Here is a 7,576-nt window from a genome sequence, read left to right as displayed (position 1 = left end):
CAAAGTTTGTGGGAGAAGATGACAAAATACTTAAAAAAAAAAAAATTTCAGTATGGTGGAAATTAACATCTTGGTGTTGAACTCGGTTTGACTCAAAGAATCAGAGGAAAGTGGAATCGCATTCTTAAGACATTCTGTTGCAGACTTATTATTGTAAACGCATGTCCAAATTTGCCACATTGGAGGTGCTTGAGAGCTTGAGTGGTGTATACCAAAATTGCTGTAAGGTAGCTGAGACTGTCCTCTATCAACGTGCCAAATTTCATAAAAAGCATACAATGCAATCTATGGGCTGCCATAGACACCCATGGGAAGTATTATAATAATAATAATAATAATAATAATAATAATAATAATAATAAATGGAGAAAAAGAAGAAGAAGAGGAATAATAAGAAGAATATAGCAGCAAACAGCAATTAAGGGGTGCGAGCACTTCCGGTCCACACTCCTTAGTGACAAAAGATCGCAGGTTAAGCGGTTCAAAACTTATAAGCAGCTTTAATAATTTGTGAATTATAATGCCCCCTAGAGGGGTTCAGACATAACTTTTTGGAGTCCCTTAGGACAAAGTCATTTACTAATCTACAAAGTTTAGTCAAAAGCCATCCCACTCTTGCTGAGATATGCCCTCAGTTCCTGTTTGGTGACTTCACCGTCAAATTTGTTTGTGCATTATGGATAAACCATCTATCATATCAAAAATCTGAGAAACTATCATGTCAACCCAGTCAGGGAACTCCACTTCCGAACACACACCGCAGCCTACGAACCAGGATTACACTCCCCAGAACACATACACCCTGCCACATTCACAGTCACCGGACCTGTTCCCAATCACACACACACTCACATGGACTCTTTAAGAGACTCTCACTCACCTTCACCTTGCTAAGTATACGCTCAGTTTTGTGTCTGTGAAGCTGACTATACCAAGCCTGTTTCCCATGTTCGCTGTTCTGGTTTGTCCTCGCTAAGTTTTTTGACTCACCTTCCTTGCCTTTACCTAGTTAAGCTTGTTTGCCGATTGCCTGACTTCTGCCTGTTGTTTGACTTTGATTCTGCGTAATGTTTTGGATTTGTTGAACTGCCTCTCATTAAAACCATATTACCTGTAACTGCATCTGTCTCACCATCCTTCACATGACAGAAACAAGTTTTGTTTGCGTTGGTCTCCCGATGTGCTCTTCTAAATCTCATGGTTATTTGACAAAATTTGCAGGAAAAGAAGTGAAAAAATGGTTTTTGTTAAAATTCTAAATGGCTGAGTTCCTGTTAGAGAATCACAATTTCCTGATGTCAACAATGATCAGCATATTCAAGCGAATCAACAGAATCAAGAATCTTTAACAATTTTCAAATATGTGAGTTATAGCAACGCCTAGAGGTGAATTTAGACCAAATATATTGGAGTCCCTTAGAATGAGGTCCTTTAGTTACGTACAAAGTTTGGTCAAAATAAGCTACCCACTTGCTGAGATATACCCTCACAGATATTCCTGTTTGGCAGCTTTGCCAACAATTTCATTTTCCCATTATGATCAAACCATCCAATGTTTCTGAAAAAAATTCAAAATGGCCAACTTCCTGATTGAAAAATCCACATCAGTACCTTCAAGGGAATCAAGAAGAATAAGAATCTTGATTTAATGTTGAGTGATTCAAAAGTTATGAGCAAGTTTACAAATTTGTTATATTCGTTAGTTTGGTCACACCATTGCTGAGAAATGCCTACACACCCTGTTTGGAGGCTTCACTGTCGAATACATTTGCATGTTATGGGGGATAGTCTCACGATGCTGTGAATTAAATTTAATGATGATGGAACAAAGTTTGTAGGAAAAGAAGAGAAAAAACTGTTTTTGAAAAAAAATTCTAAAAGGTGGAAAATCCAATATGGCAGAAATTAACATCATGGTGTCCGCTGAACTTGGCTTGACTCAGAGCATGAGAGGAAAGTGGAATCGCTTTTCTATGACATTGCGTTGCAGAATTATTAATCTAACTGTATGTCCAAATTTGCTCTAATGATGGCGCTAGAAGGCTTGAGTAGAGTATATCAAAATTCCTGTGAAGTTAGCTGAGACTGCCCTCTATCAATGTGTCAAATTTAATAAAAAAGCTTTCTATGGGCTGCCATAGATTCCCATAGTAAGTATAATAATAATAATAATAATAATAATAATAATAATAATAGCAATAATAATAAAAGCTGCAAACAGCATTTTCAGGGGCCAAGCACCTAGACTCGGTGAGCCACACATTCACAGACATGCTACAATTGTTGCCTAAGCAATCACAGGAAAGCAGAGCCATAAAGGGATTCAAGAGTGATTTGTAGTCTTACCCGTGATGTGTATGTTTGACCACAGGCAGTGGTGGAATTCTCTGACTGTAGGAGGAAAGGTCTAGATGACCAAATGGGCACCAGGGTGGCATTGCTGCAGCATTGTTTAGACAGGTGTCAAGATGATGTGAGCCAAATTTGGTGAAGATTGAACAAAATATGGAGGAGGAATAGCAAACATGGCAGTTAGATGTAAGCATTTTTTAGCATGTTATTTTTACTTTTGACCAGTAAGTGGCGCTGGCATGAACTTAGCCTCAGGTCATAGTCCTGAAGATGCCTACCAAGTTTTGTGTCAGTGCGCAAAAATGTTGCTGAGATACAGCCTCAATTCCTGTTTGGCGGCTTCGCCATCAGATTCGTTGGCCCATTACTGGCAAACCCTTTGGTCTATTAAAAATTCTTTTGATAATTTTTGTGAGTCTTACTCTGAAAATGATGTTTGCCAAATTTGCTCATGATTGGACAAAATTTATAGGAGGAGTAGCAAAAAAAACTAAAAACAAAAAAACAGCTTTTAAATTTTGGAAACAATTTTGGTTCAAAAGTTATGGCCATAAATGCACTTCCAAATTAGGCCCAAATTTGACCCAGTAGTGGCGCTACAATTTCGTCAGAATGTTCTTTAGAACCTCCCCAATCAGTGTGCCAAATTTCACAACTTTTTACCAGATGGTTCTATGGGTTCCCATAGACACCCTAGCCAGAAGAAGAAGAGGAAGAAGAAGAAAACATAGAATAACAGTAAAGATACACAATACACACCTTTAGTGCTTGGCCCCCTAACAATAATAATAATAATAATAATAATAATAATAATAATAATAATAATAAACATACAATCACTAAAGGGTGCCTACACTCTTTTGGTACTTGGCCCCCTAATGAAATGTGTGGAGCTTTGTCCTCAACTGTGTATGCCTGTGTGTCTTGTAGTGAGAGCAGAATGGCAGAAATAGAAATATAATAGAAGCTGATAGCATCATGCTGAAGCCTGCTTTCTCTCACGCCTACCTATATTTTCTATATTTCCTTATAAATTCAGTAGGTTCCATTTCATTTTAGGTTCCAAAATATAAACAAACTAGTAGCTTAATTTAATCTTCCGCAACCCTGACCAGGCAGTTACTAAAGATACAGTAAATGCATCACATTCATGTCAATGAATTCATGTCTTCATGTCTTACCACTTGCTCATGCCCACATGAAAGTAAAAAGCTCCCATCAGTATTATTTTTTCCCCCCACACATGCACACCTCTAGTTTCAGTTCACAGATGCCCTGTGAACCATTCTGGTAAACTATCTTCAAAAAGGTGCACCTTCTATTCTTGTTTGCATTCATATCCATTTAAATCTGTTATATCCATCAACGAATAATGCATTCATTTTCAGTTACGTCCCTAACCCCTATATAGAATGAGTGCTAAATGGAAAGTTTTCTCTGAACCAAAAAGGACCAAAAGTTTTATTAAAATCATCCAAACAGGTAAAAGCATTAAATTCAACCAAGAAGTTTTAGAAACAGGACCAGGGGAATTACTGCTGAGCAGAACAAGGATAACTTAGTAGTCATCACTGATACACAAAACTAAAGACTGATTAACCAGACTGAAGTCATCACCAGTAAACAAAACAGAAAACAAAAACCTTGAGAAATAAAGGGAACTGTGATTATTATTATTATTATAAATAATCAAGACTGAATTATAGGTCTCAATATAGCAAACTGTGAGACACACGACTGATTAAAAAATCACCATTTCACACATCAGAAGACTTGAATCTTTTGAGAGAGAACTGTTGTCATAAGTACTCAGGAGTTATATAACTGCTCTACAATACTGAAAACTGAATAGCTGTCATCTCCACCTTCAGACTGACCCCTGCTCAGTTGGACATTTTCTGAAAAATACAGTCAACAGAACATTTTACATTGAAATATTGACCAAACCTCACAAAATGTTTTATATTTCTGTGTCCTTACAATTACAATATTTAAGATTTTTCCCTTTGAACTCTTGTAATTCTTGTAATGTTCCTTCAGGTCAGAAGGATCAGTGGACACTAATATCATGACAAAGGATGCCAACTGATCCAGCTCAGTGTCCTCAAGATTAAGAACTTTGGATGAGGTGGACATGCATTTTCTTAGCTTTGTGGATGGCAGAGTATTGGGATGGCAAATATTTAAAGCTTTCTGATCTTATTTTAACAGATTTTGGGGCAGTTTTACAGACTAGTTAAAAAAATTGAACAAACTGAAATGAGAAGGTCAAAAAATAGTCCCCATATAAGTGTTAGAGGTAAATATTTCTGTATGCAAGGTCATTCAAAAAAGAAAACGTTAAACTGTCCAAAGAACACAAGTAAATTTGAATAACAAGACTGATTAACTGGACTCGGTATCCAATAAATTGATAAACCATTGATAAAGCATTTAGACCTGGACATATTAGACCTGGACTTTTGGGAAATAATAGGAACCATGATTAACAGGTCATCAGCGATATACAAGACTCAAGACTGGTTAACGAGCCTCAGTACAGCAACATGTATATGAGAGTCAAGGCTGATTAACATGACTCAAAAGTTGTAACTCCATAGATGCCAGCATTTCTGGTGTAAGCAGAATGGGTATCTTTCTGTCATGCTTTCTGATTCCTAAGAGAACTGAGTGCTCAATGACTCAAGCTATCAGCCATGCCGTTCTGACTGGATTCTATAAGTATGAAAAATTACACTCACCACAGCTGAAGAGACAATAGGAGATGGAAGGAGTCCATCGTCAGCTTTGGAGGACAGAGTACCTGTACCTCTGACCATAGTGACAAGCTGTATAACAGCGCTGAGTCACTTCTTGTAAAGTCTAACAGGGTTGGAGACACTTATAAAGTGATCTCAGTCCACTTCTCAATGCAGAAGTTTTTAAGCGCCTTGATATTCTAATTTATGTTGAACTGTAGATACACTATATGGCCAAAAGTTTGTGGAAACCTGACCATCACACCTATATGTGGTTCTTCCCCAAACTGTTGCCACAAAGTTGGAAGCACATAACTGTCTGGAATGTTTTTGTATGCTGTAAAATTGCATTTTCCCATTTGATTAGAACTAAGGGGCCCAAACATTTTCCAGCATGACTATGCCTCTGGACACAAAGCAAGGTACATGAAGACATGGTTTGCCAAGGTTGGTGTAGAACTAAAGTGACCTGCACAGAGCCTTGACCTCAACCCCACTGAACACATTTGGGAACTGGAACGCTGACTGCACCCCAGGACTCCTCACCTAACATCAGTGCTTGACCTCACTAGTGCTCTTGTGGCTGAATGGGCAAATCCCCAGAGCCATGCTCCAAAATCTAGTGGAAAGCCTTCCCAGAAGAGTGGATGTTATTATAACAGCAAAGGACGACTAAATCTGGAAAGGGATGTTTAACAAGCACATGTGGGTGCCTCTATGTGCAGCGGGGAATAGAGGAATGCCGAGGCCAATGTCTGTGCTCATCTCCACGAGCATGTATGTTAGATTTAGTAAATTACTGCTTATTGGCTTTTTTGTCCCATCCATAATAAGACATAAACAGTAAATCAGAGACCATTTAGAGATGGAAAAAAAATCACGGCATGTTAGTGAAAGATTACAGACACGGAAGAATTTCGTCTTTTAAGTAATTAGTACTAATGAATTGTGCACAGTCTAACCAAGCACATGTAATAACAAGATTTAAAAAGTCAGCTTTGATTTCAGGTTGTCTTTAATAGCCTATTTCTCCTAGCCCAGTTTACCTAAACACACTACACACCGACACATACCCAGCCCCAAATCATGCCCCCCTCCCCTATGGGTGCCCCTGTGGTCATACCATGGCTTGAAAGTGCCCTGTAGGGTGCCCACACAGTAGATAAACAGTGGAAAAACTATGATGAAATGCCCTAATGCTCCACTGAGTGTAGGAGATGCCCTTTAATTTTTCAATTTTTTTTTGACCCGCAGACAACCCATGTTCTCCTCTGCACTACACTCATGAGGTCTGACAGTTTATGAGAACTATTTGTTATGGATTTGTTAAATAGGATTTATTTTATTAACAAAAGAGAATTTCTTCTAATAGGGAAAGAAATCCACGTCTTGTGTATTTTTTCATACCATAAAACCTCCTCAATAGGGTTTTTAGACTGAAGATACTCTTAGTCATTAACCTAGTGAACCAGGATGAAGATGGCAGTGAAAAGACATTTCTTGAACTACGCTAACCTCAACCCACAGCTCGTCACCCAAGCCCCCACCCCACCCCCCACCCCAATTCTTGACGTTAATCCCACCAAAGCAAGGTTGTCACTCACTGGGGACATACTTGAGTCAACCTACATAACATGACTAGGCAAACCTGCATATTTACCACACTTCTAACAAGCAGTGCTGATTTTACACTCTTGTGATTGGGTGAGTCTGAGATTTGGGTAGCAATTAGATGTAATTCTAGTATATGTATACATCAAGCTTTGCCGGTAGTATTTAGGTATTTATCATTCTGTATAGTCTGTATTGTTTTAAATATGATCTGCTGTGTACTTATCTTCTAAATAAGTAGACATATTGATACATAAATACACATTTCGATCGCTAACCTTAACAAAAAAAAAAACGTTCGAAAATTCCCAGAAGCCAGCAATTCTGACATGAACACCTGTGACTGATTCTTTGAAACAGCAGACAAAATCATGAATTGCTCAGAAACAGCAGGAAACAGTGACACCATTATGGAGGCTAAGTTACACGAGGAAGTATATAGTGCTGACTGTGCTCGATAATCACATGCTACTTGATGCTTGAACGTCAAATAACCAAACACTTTTCTTTATGACTTTGCGTTTTTACTACCATAGACTGTTTGACTGTTGTTTTTGTGGTCTATTGTAAAATTAACTATAAAACCACTAGACATGATGAAACCTCAGTGGTTAATGTCGACTTATAGAGCTTATAGTAATCTGTCTCTATGTGCATTACCTAGAATTTCAGAGGCTTTTTTTCCTTACTGTGATAATATAATGTGCCTGTTACTAATTAAGGACTTATTAACCTTGTTGATACATGCTCTATTTTACAATATATTTCTGATGCAATTTTAGAATTGTTGTACTCGTGATGTATTAGCTATTATTATATACTGACACATTGTCCTCATATACAGTATACATGATTAAGGAAAGCTTTAAAAAAAA

Source organism: Pangasianodon hypophthalmus, chromosome 2 (assembly GCF_027358585.1).
Source record: "Pangasianodon hypophthalmus isolate fPanHyp1 chromosome 2, fPanHyp1.pri, whole genome shotgun sequence".
NCBI lineage: Eukaryota > Metazoa > Chordata > Actinopteri > Siluriformes > Pangasiidae > Pangasianodon > Pangasianodon hypophthalmus.
The sequence above is the reverse complement of the archived record's forward strand: the minus strand, read 5'-3'. Positions refer to the sequence as shown.